Below are 16535 nucleotides of genomic sequence, written 5' to 3'. Positions count from 1 at the left end.
TTGGGCCCAGTGGCCTTGGAACATCCACTGGGATCCTTCCAAAGGATCTGAGTGAAACCAGAATAATCATAGGAATGTAGGCCTGATGACCTCTCAAGGTCCCTTTCAAGCCCAGGCCCCTGTGCTGAAGTAGGACCAAATAAATATAGATTACCTGTTCTTGAAAACCTCCAATGATGGGGATTCCACAACCCCTTGGAAGCCTCTTTCAGAGGCTAACTATCTTTAGAATAGAAAGATTTCCTTAATATTTAAATTAAATCTCCCTTGCTGAAGATTAAGCCTTCTACTTCTTGTCCTACCTTCAGTGGGCATAGAGAACAACTGATCATGGTCCACTTTGTGACAGCCCTTAATGTAGTTGAAGATTTATGTACTCCTTCAGTCTTCCTTTTCAAGACTAAACATGCCCTAATGTAGATTTAGGGTGGAATTCTCACTCTGCAGAGGCCTGGCACAAGATCTCTGAAGACATAAGTGCTTCATATGAGGATACAGGTGGTGCTTTGGCCTTACGTGGATTCTCCGCACATGGAGGTAAATTTCAGCCTTAGTGTCCCCGTTCTGCCTGGAAGACTAAAATAAGTGCAAAACACTAGTAGTCTTTCCAGGCCAGGTACTCAGTTGGTGTCAGTGTATTTCTATTGATATGAATGCAGCTGCACAAGTTTCCACCAGCCCTGAATATCAAACTAACAGAAATTATGAAGGATTATAGTCTTCATTATGATTATGAACCAAGACCTACATTGGCAACACCTGTAATAAATAACCACTTCTTTAGCATCTTTCATCGGAGAGTCCCCTTCCCATTAATGATAGTGGGACTTGTATTGCTAACATCTGGGCTATATTAAAAACCTGTCCTAAGTTTCCTAATGTTTAGACTTATTTTGTTCCTGGATGTCGCTATTATTTCAGATCCCAGTCAGGAATAGGGCCCCACTGTGCAGAGCACTGCATGGGCACACAGTACAGTCCTTGTTCCTTAGAGATTATATAAACTAAGGCCCTTATCTTCTGTTCCAAACTATTCTTGTGTTCACATTGAACTGAAGACTAAAGTAAGATAAGATGCAACAAGAAGGTATACAAAAACTTGGGGTGAGAGGCTGAGAGTCTGAGTGGAGAAAGTAGTTACAAGGGCTCGTTATGGGTAGCCAGTCAGGTTATTTGGAAATGTTATATAAAATGAATTTATTCTTTAGGAAAGACCATGTAAGTCGTCTGTCACCTCAGGCCAGGTTTTTTTGGTCAAGTTATAAACTTCTGAAGATATTGGCTTATACTGGAATCTCCAAATTCATGACAGTGTTAGCCTACAGATGTTAAATATATTTATCAGCGTTTGCCTCCTCCTACTACACTTCCCTAGGTAAAGATCTCTTTTCAGTAGCAGTAAATGAAGACAGAAGCACTGTATTGCAGTTTCTCATTGATCCATTCTGTATCTATTTCTGCCTAGGGCCTGAATGCCAAAGATGATTCCTGAACTCATGTGTCAGAGCAGACACTCTGCTGGAGACTCAGGAAAAATCTTTTCCTCAATGTCTCAGTCCGCTTGCGTTCCTAATATGGTAGGTATAGTTGCTCTGAAAGCTCTCAGCAGTAGTGTTGTCAAGAAGTATTTCAATACATTCTTCACGTCCTCTCTCTCTTTGGTATAACAGCGAAAGTCCTGTGGCACCTTAAAGACTAACCGATTTCTTTGGACATAAGCTTTTGTGGGCAGAAACCCACTTTGTCATGATGATATGAAATCTGACATCAGGTAGGTAGAGGAAATCTGATCCGACAAGTGATTAATAAATAGAGGCATCTCCCAGGAAGCGGTACTAGGACCAGTGTGGTTAAATAGAAATTACACATTGAAGACTTGGAAGAGGAACTGAAGGGAGTGGGGGGCAACATTTGCTGAGGACCCAAATTAAAGATTAGAGAAGACTAGGATAACTGTGAGGAACTCCAAAAGTTAAGTAATGTGGCCGCAGATGGGAAGATGCTCTGATTTACTGTATGCTCAGTTCTTGGACTCACACCAGCTTTATAAGCAAAGCCACCCACTGTTGGCTTCTCAGGTCCTCCTTTTGGAAATGATTCTGCAGCATTCTCACTGTCAGGTCTAATGTGGCTCAGAAAAGCCAGAGGCCAGTTGCTAGTTAGAAGATAGAAAGTCTTCTATCATTTCTGACAGCCCCTGAGTGCCTAGCTTGTTGGTATTCTGATGCTGCCAGAAAATGAGGATAAAGCCTTTCACTTGCCCAAATACTCACATTGTGTCTCAGTCAGCATAAAGCAAGTTATCTTTCTTACCAGAAATTAGCAGAGGCACTTTTGTTTGTTTCTTCTGGACAGCTGTTTTCTGGGTTGTGACACTTACCACACACCTCATGTAAACAACCATGGCTTTCCGCTCCAAGGGCCAGATATTCCAGCTATCCAGGCAGGTTGACATCTTCACACAAGATCTCTCACCATTTCAGCTTTATTTTGAGGGCTTAAGTGGATCTTGTTTACCTTTTGTATTACACTAGGACTTAGAGTTGCAGAGTGAGGATAATGAAGACAGTTCTTCCAGGGAGCTTACAATCTAAACAGAGGGGAAATGACTTGGTCTTGGTCATACAGAAGGTAAGCCGCAAAAGCTGGGACTTGAACCCAGATATTCTGATCCGTGGTCTAGTACCCCATCCACTAGTCCTTAAAAAGGAGGAAACAGGAGCTATATGAGCTCTTTGGACAGGAGTGAATTTCACCCAAAAGGATCTGTTGGTTTGACTGTCCTGTAATGGTTCATCCTGTCCCTAGGAAAAGGAGTAACTTGTTATAACTTTCCTTCCTGATGGAATATACTTAGAAACAGCCTTCCAAAGGCAAAGACTCTTTCTTGAGTATTCCCTCTGATGTCTTGCCCTTTAAATGGTTGGCTACTCTGTACACACTGCAGAGCCTCACTTTCATTTGTTCCTGTTTGTTGCCAGAACAATAAAGTTTCCACAGCAAATAGGTATGTTTAAATCATCTCCTTCTTCTCAATCTGATTTTTCAAAGGGTGTCTTCAAAAAGTTCATGGGGAATAGAGGGAGGGTTTAAAAAAAAAAAAGAGAGAGAAGAGGAGGAAACAAACTAAGTTTATCCTTTGAGAATCATTTCCCCATTCCCCACATGTATGTATTGCTTGAAGATTCATTCATTGCAGTCATTCACTAAAAACCCACCTTAAGCTTCAGTTATTAGTGATTTAATGAGAAGTCTTTTAATTATAACATCTGTTGTTTTAATTACCAAAGGAATTATAATTAGACTCCCTGTAGAATCCTGCTGCTAAACCAGAGGCTCAGAAAATATTCTTGACATCAGTAGAACATATCAGGTACTCAGTATGTCTGCTGCTATGGAGTGCTGCCTGTCATTTAGACTAGTCAATCTTAATTTTAATTAATCTTTTGGGGAAAGAAAAAAATAGTGAGGCAAAGCTGCTAGAATTACAGATAAGTGAACTCAACATTTTGAACTCTGAAACATTCCTTACATGAATAAATATTAGGCTTAGTGGTTTGTTGAAACAAACAAAATACACTACTACTTAAAGACTATTTTCCCCCTCCATGCAAATACCTAGTGATTTTATAAATGACTATTCATCTCACTTCTTAATCAGAAAGGGAAATGTAGAGCTATATTGACTATAAATCAGTATGTACATTTCTACATCAGACCTTTCTTTACACAATGGCGTGAAGACAAACTGTCTTATTTAAGACCACTTTGAGTAGAGCTAAGCAACTTTCAGAATTTCCATCCTGTGTGAAACTGACATTTCAACGTTTGTTTTCATTTCAAACTAGAATGAAAAGTTGACATAGCCAAATTTTTCTCTCTCCGAATTTCTGTATGAAAGAACTTACTGGGGAACGATGAAACATTGTTTTGACTTTTTTTGCTTACAACCAACCATTTCAGCATTCCCCAAACCAAAGGGTTTCATTTTGATTTGTTGAAATGATCCAGAAAATTCCCATTTGGCAAAACCTGCCTTTTCTGTCAGAACATCCCAATGGGAAAACCCAGCCCACTCTATTTCTGAGGGGGTCATTCACATTGTGCAGAGTGCCACCATAAGGACCATGCAGCACTAAATCCAATTTTTAAAGGCTGTAGTGGGATTTAAGTGATACATAGGCATTTTTCTCTGCACGGGGTGAATTATCCCGCTCTACCTACCCACCCCCAGGTAAATGAAATGCTGTTTGACATGAAGGAGAGATTTTAACCCTGTAATGTCAACTGGAGACCGTGTTCTTCCCTTCTTACCATAAACTGTTCTACTATGAGGCAGTGCACGATCAGAAAAAAGTTTCCTTATTCCTCCATGTCAGTGGTAGATAGTGAAATGATTCCTGTATAAAAATGGTCTTTTAGGCCCTATGTAAGATAGTACGGTGCAGCAGCTAGGTCACTGATCTAAGCAGCAGGAGATATGGATTCTCTTCCCAGCTCAGCCACTGACATGCAGTGCGACTTGGGCAGGTCCCTTCACCTTCCTGTGCCTCTGATCTGAGATATGTACCCTAATTTGTAAAGCACTTGGACATTGGTAGATGAACTTTGTTATAACGAGAAGTATTTAATGGAAAAAAACTATAATTAAGTTATGTCCTAGAATGCCCAGTTATTTCAGCTAAGGCAGATTTTAAAAAAGCCTCTTGATTTCCACTCTTAGGCAACACTTCCAATAGGTTATTTGTTGAAAACTGTCTGGTCTCTCTTCTCTTGGCTGTTGCTCCCATGTATTTTATGGATTGTGTGTCTTGTTCTCCCTTTTAACACTAGGAGAACGTGTGTTAAACCAAAGAGTTCTTGCATTCTTAACTTCAAAATCCAACTAAGAGCATCAATGAGCCAGAGTCTGCTGCTAGCTATAAACGTACAATTTTGTTCTGATTAGAACCTTGTAAGGAGTGACTCAATGAACCACACCCAAACACCCAGACATAACATTAGCACCTCCTAAACATGATGACTGGGAAACAGGATTACACCAACCATATTTTTGTGTGCAACTCAGAATTATATTTAAGTCAGTTTACATCTCAATGTTGGACGGATGTTGCTTTAAAGCAGTTTTTGTTGAATGCAGTGAGTTGCACTTGGCAGGTTATTGACTTTCTGTACCACACTTTATTAAAAGGCAGAGCACCAGTTTGTCCCTTCATTCCGTATTAAGGTGCAGACTTGTTAGAAGAATTTAGTGATATGAAAACTATTATGGTATCCAGAAGAAGTGGTCCTTCTGAGAGATTCAAAACAGCAAAAGGTTAAATGAGAACCACTACAGCATAGTCAGGGGACAGCCAGATACTGGCCATGCTTTATTATACTGTGCACACTTCTTAAAATTAGCAGAGTGGAGTGGATTTTTTTTAAAGTGACATGAAGATATAACACACATGGACCCAGTTGCTCTTGCCAAGTGGATTTCTTGTCCATTTCTGAATAGTCATTGAAATATAGTCAGCAATATGGTCCTGAACCAAAGCTCACTGAAGTCAGTGGCCTTTGGATTGGGCCCTACATGGCCATCTGTGCTAATATCGGTCTGTGGAATGTTGGCAAAATATTAGGAAATAAAAATGCCAAATAGCCAAGAGATTTTAAAGCCTTCATAAAAAGTAGTTTATAGAGAACTCGAATGGAGAGTGAGCACAATGCATGGGGCTGAGGCATCACCACCAAACAACAGGATGGGCAATCTATTTACAGATTGGAAGCCATGGCCACAGTTCTCAAAATACTACCCCAAAATACTATGTATTTAACATTGTGGGTCATGGGGGGGGGTGGGGGGGTGGACACGGACGGACAGAACCTGAAGCACCAAGCTTCTATCTTTGAGCTACAGAGAGTCACATGGCTCGCACATTAGAGATAGATGTGAGACAGACACAGCATTCTATATGGATTATCTGTATGGAGGATATTTATTATGGTTCTGTAAGACCAGACAAGAGATTAGGTAGGGTCATAAACATAGGAGATAGCCCTGCTGTCAAACTAGAAACAGGGAGCATGTTTTCACCATCAGAGTGCAAGCCCCTCAGAGACCTCATTCTGTGAAGCAGCTCAATCTGAAGATTTGTTTAACCCCAGCATGAGCTGAACAATGTCAATAAACAATTAACATTCCCCACGCCCCCACCATGCAATTAAATCAATAGTAAATGGGGAATCCCAGCAGATAATGCCATTATTGCATTAATGACAAAAAACTGTTTGTAACTACTATAGAGAAACACTAACTGGCAAATTCCTGGCTTTTTGTTATTCAGCCCATACACCTCCTGTCTTTAGAGGTAGAAGAACCTTTTAGTCAGAGTTAAGGAGTGTTTTGCTCAATTCTGAATTTCCATCTTATCGTTACATTTGTTATATATAATTTATTTACAGTAGTGCTTGGTATGTATCAGGGGTTTTCTATACACCCCAAGACCACCAATGTTTCAAGGAGCTCAGGGTCTCTGGACAGACATTTTATTTACAAGTCAGTTTGATTTGCTGTAAATAGAAGTGGGTTATTAAAGGGGTTTTTAATCTGGACAAGGTAAGGGTCATGGAAGGGAACAAATTATGGAATGCATCTCCCAGAGAGCATGTCCTCCCATTGAAGCCAATTGAAGGGGGTGGATCTCTTTGGAACACATCTCCTGATCCCAATTGGGTAGCATTTCCTACAGACAGGCACTATCTTTGATAGCCAGGACCTCAAATTATTGAAAGTTCAAGGGTGTGCTAACAGGGATAAATAAGGGAGGAGAAGTTTGGGCTAGTTGGATCTCTTCATAGACACATAGTAGGGTCTCCACTGGCAGACAGAATATGGGCCAATCAGAAGGCTGCTGGTGTCTCACTTGAGAGCCGCATCAAACTTCGGTACTTGAGGGTTGGGTGATGTTTTACTGACTTGTTGCTGACGTGTTTAAGTGCTTGAGACTAAATAAAGTGTAGCTTAAGTGAGAGCACTCTTGTATTGTACTGTTTGTGCCAGCCACCTATCAGAGGGCCATGTCTTCATTGATTTCTTTCCAACACCACCTTGCACAGAGTAAAGTTACCAAGAGCTTTGGTTGAAAGAACTCCAGGTAACATTAGAAGACCCATATATTCTATGAATTGGGCACAGAAAGACATAAAACACTACCCAGGGGGTTACAGTGGCATGGGAGTCAGTGTTTAAGGATGCTCAGCACAATATTTGAGATGGGGAAGGATGAAGATTTGGATAAATATGAACCTTTTTCAGTTGGTCGCAACCACTGTGCCTCTTACACATCTCTCATTAACAGCCACCCTCCACATGCTTTTTAAACTAAGAACAAATGTCAGCGCTCTGAAAATTCAGAATCCATCCGTTCATTATGATAGATGAAATGGCTTTCATTTCATATGAAGACTACATGAAGCCTAGAAAAAGAGCACATCTATGAAACATTTTTTGATCCATGATTTGCTAGTTATATCAGCACCTCTCAGGAGATGAGACATTAGCCAAGAAATTATTTCCAAAGTTAATTCAAGCTGTGTTTTGCAATGCTGATGGAGGTGGAAGGTGACAGTAACAATCGCTAAATATCAGTAATTTCATGTACACAATTAAAAGGCAGCCAAGAGTCCTTTCATATAAATAAAATGAGGTTGTGAGCAAGTGAAGGGATTCAATTGTATTTAGGTTAAATCTCTATCAATTCAATAAATGAAAGTTTCTTTCTTACCCTCAATCCATTTTAATATTCACAGCTGGTTTCTTTGCCAGATGTTTCCAGTTCTTGAAATGTTGTTTGAGCTGAATAGCTATGGATTATCTCTGATAAAGCACTGGCTCTATAGACATGTTCATTATATGGCTCTGATACCTTAATAAATTAAATGTTTTCTATATCAAAACAAAAAAACTTGATGGTACAGTGTTTCAGTCATGTCTAGCACTAGATGTGTGTAGTCATTCGGAAAGGAAAACTATTAAGAGTCCCAGACAAGCTCTTGCCGTCTTCGCTTGCTTCAGTATTAAAATTGATCTGCGTATACCACGTGATTTTTCCATGAGGAAGATCTTTGGACGGTAAAGAAGTTGAACAAAAATGAGGAGACAGGCTAAAGAACCCTCTGTCACCTGAGTCAACTCATCTGTCAAGGAGGCAAGTCAGGTGTCCACTGAAGGTCTGAGCAGCAGGGGAAAGATACTGGGGAGGATAAAACATAACTTAAAGATGGACACTCTGCTACATAAGGAAGACAGTTGATGCTGACAAGTAGAAGGCCCGGACAGAATGGCCCGGACAGAAAGGACTGCTGACACATTAGCGATGATAGATCCATGTGATCTGCAAGGATCACATGGAATTTTCAGACATTAGATGGATGGCAACGGGTTTCTTGTTTAAATTAAACAGACTGAACTAGGGTGAAATTCACCATTGCCCACCCCAGGGCGAAAATAGGTTTGTGTAGAGCACTTTGCTGAGAGCGTAGGAAATGAATTGGTCCTCAAATCCCTGGGCTAGGTACAGAAGTCCTGCAAACCCTCTGGGGCTCCTCTGCTGTCTGAGCTAGACTAGTGGGATGGAGCACCTGCACAGCCTATAAAGCATTGGCTGAACTTACGCCCATTGGCTGAACTTACGTTCCCTTTAGGCGGAACCCAGCTTCACGGAACACAGGTAGTGTTGAACAGTGCTTCACAGCTCAGTGGGACACTTGCTTCACAGACTTCCACCCTGATCTGGCAGATTGGAGAACTCCTTATACGCCCCTGTAACAGACTCCCTTCTCCACCCTTTGAATCACAAAAGAGGCTCAACACTTCCAGGTTTATAACCACCAGTGGGTTATTTACTGAGAGCCATTCACCAGTACAGCAACATACAATGGGACGTAAACTTCCCCCTTCATTTACACTCCAGGGAGGGAGAAGACAAAGATCTCCTTATCCTAAAACCCAACATCCCCTGGCCTCTGCCAGCCCCTCCCCCTGCTCATCCTCCTTGTCCTTTAACTATTCCCAGAGGAAGGGCTGATTGTTCTAAATAGCTCATCAGCCTTCTGCCTAATTAAGTCATTGAGCACCCATCCCCCCCAATTAAATCCACTCCAGGGGGAAATAGCCAGTGCAAGTGCTGGGTCAACTCTAGGCGCCTTGCCCTGTCACAGGACCCTATAGGCTGATGAATGAATGTCCCCTTTAGGGGGAAATTCTGAACTCCAATTGACCTCAGCGACAGTTTGCTTCAAAAAGGACTTCAGCATTTGGCTCTCAATAAATAAATAGTCTACCTCTCAATTGCACAGCTGTATTTCATTGGTGGCCCTGCTTTGAAACTTCAGCAATTGGTCCAAGGACAACAGTTAGGCTGGGAAAGATTCGATTTTTATCAGTGAGTGTCAAGAAGCCCCCACCCACGCCCCACACAGGCCTGCTTGCGGACTTGTACAAAGTACACAGCCTTAAATCAAACCCTAATCTTTTGACATGTGATGTCGACAATTGGTTTCAACCATTACAAAACAACGTTTTGAATCTCAATATCTACTCACTAAATAATTCTGGTTTGACTCCCCTCACTGTCTGTCCTCCCCATAACTTCCTGTGACTGTAAAAATGGAGAATAGAAAATTATTTAAACAAACATTGATGTTAGCATAAAAAAAATCATAAAATAAAAACTTAACTCTGCCAAACCTAACTGCTCTGCAGCAGCTAGACTCATACGCAGCATTGACCAAGTTTGTGCTACAGTTTGTACAAAGGGTCACGTTCAGTCACTCAAACTATACCAGTAACAGATGAGGGAAATGCATTGAGTCAGCAGGTCTTCCACTGCCCAGTTACCCGACTTTTCAGTGATCAGCCCACTTGTTTTCATACACTGTTTTATAGTCTTTTTTTTTTTGCCCCCATAGGGGAGCCACAACAGGGCTCTATAGGCAAAGAGTCACTATCAAGCCAAAACTAGGGTGACCAGATAGCAAATTAGAAAAATCAGGATGGGGGTGAATAGGTACCCATATAAGAAAAAAGCCCTGAATATTGGGACTGTCCCTATAAAATCATGACATCTGGTCACCCTACCAAAAAAAGATATTTACAGAATACAATGCAACTGGGGCTTTCATTATATGCCTCTCTTTCACGGTCTCAGGAGTTCACTATAATTGGGTTCCAATGTACAGCTCCTTCTACCTCTAAAACCTGCTGTGAGCTCCGTGGACCAAATTCTGGCTTATGGGCCTGACCCAACTCCCACTTCAGTGAAAGGAAGAACTTTGATGGATATTGAACAGTCCCTAAGTCTTATTTGTGTATCTCACTGAAGTCAATGGCTTGCACAAATATAATGGAGGCTAGGATTTGCCCTTGTGTATTCTTTGGTGTCTACTCTTCCCCATAGATGCACACATACCGCTAGTGAATTCTAAATGATGTTGGACATTGATATTGAACGTATAAGAGAAACCTAGAACTGGATTCTCTGCTGATGTTGCTACATTAAAGTCAACAGAATTATGCCAGAAGAAAGTTTAACCCTAACAAGGGAGGAGTGTGGTTTAGTGGATAGGACACTGGACTGGAGCTCGGGAGAACTAGATTTTGTCCCACACCACCACTTGCCTGTTGCATAATCTTGAGCAAGTCATTTCCCCTCTGTGCCTCAGTTTCCCTGTCTGTAAGATGGGGATAACACTTTTCTCCTCTGCAAAGTGCTTTGAGATCTTTTGAGATCTTTGGATGATAAGAGCTACGTATTATTAGGGTTTATTTCCCTGTCTTCTAGTGCACAGGAATAAGCCCCGGCAAAACTGCCGTAAGCATGACTGAGAAGTCCAACTTTTGCATACATTTGAGATAACTGCAGCTTGAAATCACTGGGAACTATTGTATGCTCAGTAAGTTTGGAAAAAAAAAAATCAGATCTGTTACTCTGATGCCAAAATAAGAATTTGAAACCTTAATTTAAGGCTCCTGTTTTTCTAACGCTTTGGCCTCAATCTGCTGTTGCAGTGGGATAGGGGGAAAAATGTCGGTTTTGGTTGGATTCTTCTGACATTTTCAATGGCAAAATAAATTTGATTTGCAGAAGCTCTGAAGGAATGGAATAGATTTTACTTGTGCTATTGAATGTGATAAAAGACTGAATATGTCAGTAAATGTAGCAGTTCAGTAGCTATTAAAAAAATCAATCATGCAGTAAGACCTACAGTGCTGGAAAAAGGAAGATGTAGCAAGCCTGCTTGGCTGGGAAAATTAACCATTGTTGCTACTGGTCAGAGAAATCATCTCATGTGTATTCAATGAGCCAATGATGGCATGTGTTTACCTGAAAAAAAACAGGGTTACAATGGCTGATCCCTGGGCAGAAGAACAAATATGTAAGGAGATGAGGGCCATGTTACCATTTTTTGGAATGTATGAATTGCCATAACAGAGGCGACCGGTTGTTGACCTATTCCAATATCCTGTCCCCAACAGTGACCAATAGTCAGTGCTTCAGAGGAGGAAGCAGAAAGCCCTATAAACAGATCACTAAAGGAATAATTTTTTAGGGGAAGTTTTATCCTAATTCCATCCAGTTAGGATATGCCGACACGGCACAGTTAACTCACATTCCTATGCGAGTCTTAGCCAAAAGCACCCTACTGTCCACACTGAAAAACCTCTCATCTGGATTTGTAGGTGTTTTAAACTCATACTAACTGGCCAGTTTGGGGTGTGTGTTAGGACCTAGGCTCTGCTTTAGCTAGGGCTAGAACCCACCTAGTTTTCCCAGGAGGATGCAGGTTAAATCACTTAGTGTTGATAATCCTCCACAATCCACCCCCACCCGACCAACAGTCAAGGTCTCCCACTATTAACAAGAGGCCTTAGACACAAATGGGCGAATGCAGAAACACCGAGGACACATTCACACTGATAGGGCACTGCAGTGGGGATGCTCACACACAGGCTTGATGTCCAGGTTAGCCTATTACCTTATTTAAAATGTGCAGTATAGACATAGCATTAGTGACTGGCAAGAGGATTTGAAACCCTGGTAATTTTGTATCTAATCTTATGCAACCGTATATGTTCTCTGTATACATGTGTCTGATCCTTATTTAAATCCTAAACTTTTGAACTCATTGATAAAGCGTGTGGTGCGTAAAAAAAAAATAAATTCACCCAGTAGCAGACTGAGGTAGTGCCCTCACAATTCCCTTCCCTCCCCCTCCACCCCATCTCACGATTAAGGATCTAAGTTTTATTTCGTACCTGGGCGGACACACCACCCATTGATAGCAAAGGGAATTGTCAATATTTTACCATGAAAAGAATTTGATCTTTGGCCTCCTCTTCCTACAGCTGAGTCTTTCCCTGCTACATTTAATTACACACATGGGGGAAAATGACCAGCTTCATAATTTGCAAGATTCCAAGCTGCTAGAGAGATGGATAAGTTAGTTAACTCCCTTCTCCAGAGAGGGAAATCTAAAATTCCCTCTTCCAACCAGAAGCAAATAGAAAGACCTTAAGCTTTACCTTGGATCCAGCTCAATAAAAGACTATACTCTTTGGCCTGGTTACTACAAAGACTTATTCATGTGCTCAAAGTTAAATTCATGCATACGGGACTACTCAGCTGTGCAAAGTTAATTACCTGTCTGAGCCTTTGCTGGTTTGGCACCTTAGACTGCAAGATCCTCAAAGCAAGAACCGTCTCTTACTATGTGCTTAGCGCAATGGGGCTCTGATCCTGATTGGGGCAAATGGGCACTACTCCAGCATAAGAAATAGATAATGTTCGTCTGCTTGGAAACAAGAAATTAAAGCCTATGAAAAAAAGAATACTTAATTGGATATTTCAAGATCTGAGTAATTTGCTTCCACTGTAACTTCAGGCAAATCCTAGCTTCCTTTCATCTCTGTTGTAGTGGCATTTATTATTATTTTCTCTTTCCTGGACAACAAATCACCATTTAAAAAAAAGATTCTATATGCCAGGAAGCATCCAACGGATTGTATCAGGCTGCACTGCAATACGTTAAGACTTTTAATAGCGGATTTGATGACCAGGTAAGGAAAAATATTGTATATATACATCCACACTATGCATTCGCCTTGTTAGATTGTGTCTCATCTCCTATATTACTGCTTTATTTAAAACACTGTTGACCTCACTGGACATGATTGGGCCTAATGAGAGGCCTTTGGAAGGAAAGGAGAAGAGACTTCATGTTCTTGTCTGCAAGCTGATATAAATGAGAAATAAATAAAAAAAGCAAAGCTGTGTTTGCGTTACATGGGATCTTAGAACTTCCTCTCTGTTACCTGCCTGATTGCTGGAGAGTTGGCACTAATTCAGCCTGTTACTGGGTGAATAATTCATACCTAATACTTCAGTAAAGGAATGGGTCTTTCTGTTTATAAGCTACCCATTAACAGGGTTGTGATTTTTCCTCAATTGTTATTCAAAATCATTCACCAAATTTCTGTGAATAATTCTTGGTTAGCAGCTCACATGACTATTCAATATTCAACATTCAAGCTGCTCCTATTAAGCAAGAGGAACACGCGAAGCAACCTGGGTGCCTGATTGGATGGAGGGTGACACTTACCCTCCGGCGCCTAGTACAGAATCACAATTTCAAACTCTGCTCTCCTCAGATATTCTGGAATATTCATTGAGGAGCAGGTTGCGGTACACCCATGTGCAGCTGTGTTGAAGGATGCGGGGGCTGAAGTGTCAAGAAGCCACTTACCCTTGTCTGACCTACATGGAACCCCCTCACAGTTGTCCTTCTGCTCAGGATTGACTCAAGCCTACTGTCTGTTTTTCACATCACCCCTTCTCTGCTCCTATTTTTTGCATTCCCTTTTCTAAGTGAAATGCAATCCCAACAACGTGGGAGGTAGAATTGAACTTTCAAACTCACAACGTTTGCATGGTTTCAACATGAGGCAAACATCCCTTACCAGAGCTAAAATAGCATGTTAGAAGATTAGTATTGTTTACTATTTACACTCCATAATATTAAAGCAACCAGAATGTCATCTGTTTATCTGCATAATACAGACCTCTTCAGCATGCAGATTAGCCTGGAAATCCCATGAGGATAGAAATTTCTATCAGAGATCCTAATACTAAATCAGGTCAGAAATGCTACTACAAGAACAGCTTCTGATTATTTTCAGCCCATCCAACATTTGGTCCCAAAATTAAGTGCAGAGGCAGTTGCAGAAAAAAGAAAATCACTGATCCTCAATGAACCAGAGAAAGTGTTGGATTCAAGTTCAGTTTGAGTGACAGGTAGAAGTTCAGGCCAGTTCTAATTTTATCCAAATCTCCTCACCCATATTTTCAGATCTATACCCCCACCATGGTTACTTGTTTTAAAAAATAGCTTCCGTAGCACCTGCCACAAAGCGTAGGCTAAATGCATGTTGCTTTTGCGCCACACATTGCACAAGATTTGTGTAACCCACAGCATGGCTCTCTGCCTTCCTCTAGTGACTGATCAACATGCAGGTTAACGAGTTGGCGACTGGCTATGAGCTAATAGAGCCGGGCCTCACAGTTCAAGCAGCAGAGTCTCCAGGTTGCAGGTCTAGAGAGGCTTGATCCTCATGACCAACAACTCACCCAGAGGCATCACATTACAGATGGCGGCACGTCTTGGGATTTCAGTTGCAATGGACCTTCCAAGCTCAGGACAAGCATCCCCTGCCAGGGCAAACATGTAACCCCCGCTCACACATGGTGGCTCAATCCAGACTTCCTACAGAATTTACAGAGCCGTGAACAAATATTGATTTAGACTAGCTGGTGCCTTTAGGCGCAGCCATGAACAAGAGGTGCTGTGCAAGCTGCACCATCCCATGTGTGGCTCCAGGAGGTGCTGTGCATCAGACATACGCTCCTGAGGCACAATCCCCTTGCTCAGAGTGAGGCAGCTGATAATTTGCTGCCGGCCTATGTGGACAGCGAGTTACAACACCCCCTTCTCCCCCTCTCACCAGCTTAACTGCACTATCCAACAGCTTGTGAGGGATGGGGACAAGGCTCTGTCCGTTTTACTCCACCCCCAGTGTGCAGGCACCGCGCTCATTTACTTCGGCATTGCCCATCCGTAGGCCTAGGTAGCTTGTTCAGGGGTATTGGGAATGTTCTCTTTGCACAGGCCAAACCGCAATCTAGCCCACTGTTAAATTCTAAGGATATTCTGCCTCCCGGCAGCACAAAAAAAAAGAAAAGCCTATAACGACAAACTATGGCAGAATGATCTGACTCAGAGCTAAGCTTCTAAGTTGCTTAATTTGTTTCAAAAGCAGCTGAAATCTGTGCGTGGTTATTATACTGGTAAGTGCAAAATAGAATCGGAAAGGCGGATGTTATCATGACCCCTGCTTACAGGAGCCTGAGAGCTGATTTTTGGTTTTGGCTCACTATCCCAACACGTGCATCAGAGGGAGGGGAATGAGAGAGAAGGACAGCAAAAGCAAGAGCAGCTGTACAAAGGAGTTACTCTTTTGCTTACGTGAGTCATAAACATACAGAAGAAAACAGGAAAATGACCTTGGGTTCCTTCCACCTATTTTTATATTTGTTTTCCTCATTTCAGTGTTTCTAGCCTCTTAGAGAGACACCCTACTAAGGCACTGCTTTCAAGCCGTCTGTCTGTACTACCTGCAGCTGCCGTTCTGGTTTTCAGTGACTCACAGGGGTGAACGGCGTCCCTTCCTGTCTGGCGCAGCACTAGCATCAGATATCACAAGTTAAGCAGAGCTTGGTCAGGTAAACAAGCCCCAAGTCCCATGGCACTCAAGAGAGAGAGGAAAGGAAAAACAAACTGCTTATAGCAAAGACGAGGCGGAGATTTCTGTCTTGGGAGCATAACTGAGGTCTAAATTAGGAAAAATAATAGGAACCAGTATTATAGAGCAATAAGTACAAGCCTTTCCTTCAGATTGTGCCTACCCACCTGACCAAATGAACTGGAGCTAGCCAGGAAGTGAAAAACACAAGGAAAGCCCCCCCACCACCACCACCACCATTTTGAAACAACCCCTTCCCCATCATTCCAAATGGGACCCGAGTAAAATCAGGTTTTTTAAATGGGAAAGGGTTTTCCAGAAAAATCCTGTTTCCAGGTATGTCCGAGTGCTTTACTCACCGCCGGGTGGTACCACCTCCTGGAGGTTCTGGGCATGAGTTTTGCAAGGTCAACACACCTCCCCACAGCCGCACACGGTCTCTCTGCCTCTCTTGGACTCCAGCCCCTCTCTCTCACTCCAGGAGCTGCTGCTGTCTTTTCAGGACTCAGCCCTCCAGCCAGGTCACTATACATGTTTCCTCCTTCAGGGGTATCAAGGTCTCTTCAGCAGCCTTTCCATTCACCACTTCACTGCCACTTCCTCAGCCTTGGGCGGTTTTCCTACTTACTGCCCCATATGGGGGCTGGCAGGGGAACCTAGGCCTGGCCGCCTTTACTCCCTGTCCTGGCTAGGA

At 42.1% G+C, this 16535-nt stretch overlaps 1 long non-coding RNA gene across 1 annotated transcript in view; it reads right to left on the bottom strand.

Moving 5' to 3' along the window:
* Window positions 1-16310, bottom strand: part of LOC137146436 (uncharacterized) — a 75043-nt gene extending 58733 nt beyond the window's left edge. The window contains exon 1 of the long non-coding RNA XR_010917935.1: window positions 16201-16310. This is a non-coding gene — a long non-coding RNA (uncharacterized lncRNA). The remainder of the gene's footprint in view (window positions 1-16200) is intronic.
* Window positions 16311-16535: the final 225 nt, after the last annotated feature.

The sequence above is a fragment of the Emydura macquarii genome, unplaced genomic scaffold (genome assembly GCF_026122565.2).
Source record: "Emydura macquarii macquarii isolate MOO-44397 ecotype Brisbane River unplaced genomic scaffold, CSIRO-AGI_Emac_v2 contig_450, whole genome shotgun sequence".
Classification (NCBI taxonomy): domain Eukaryota; kingdom Metazoa; phylum Chordata; order Testudines; family Chelidae; genus Emydura; species Emydura macquarii.
The sequence above is the reverse complement of the archived record's forward strand: the minus strand, read 5'-3'. Positions and strand labels throughout refer to the sequence as shown.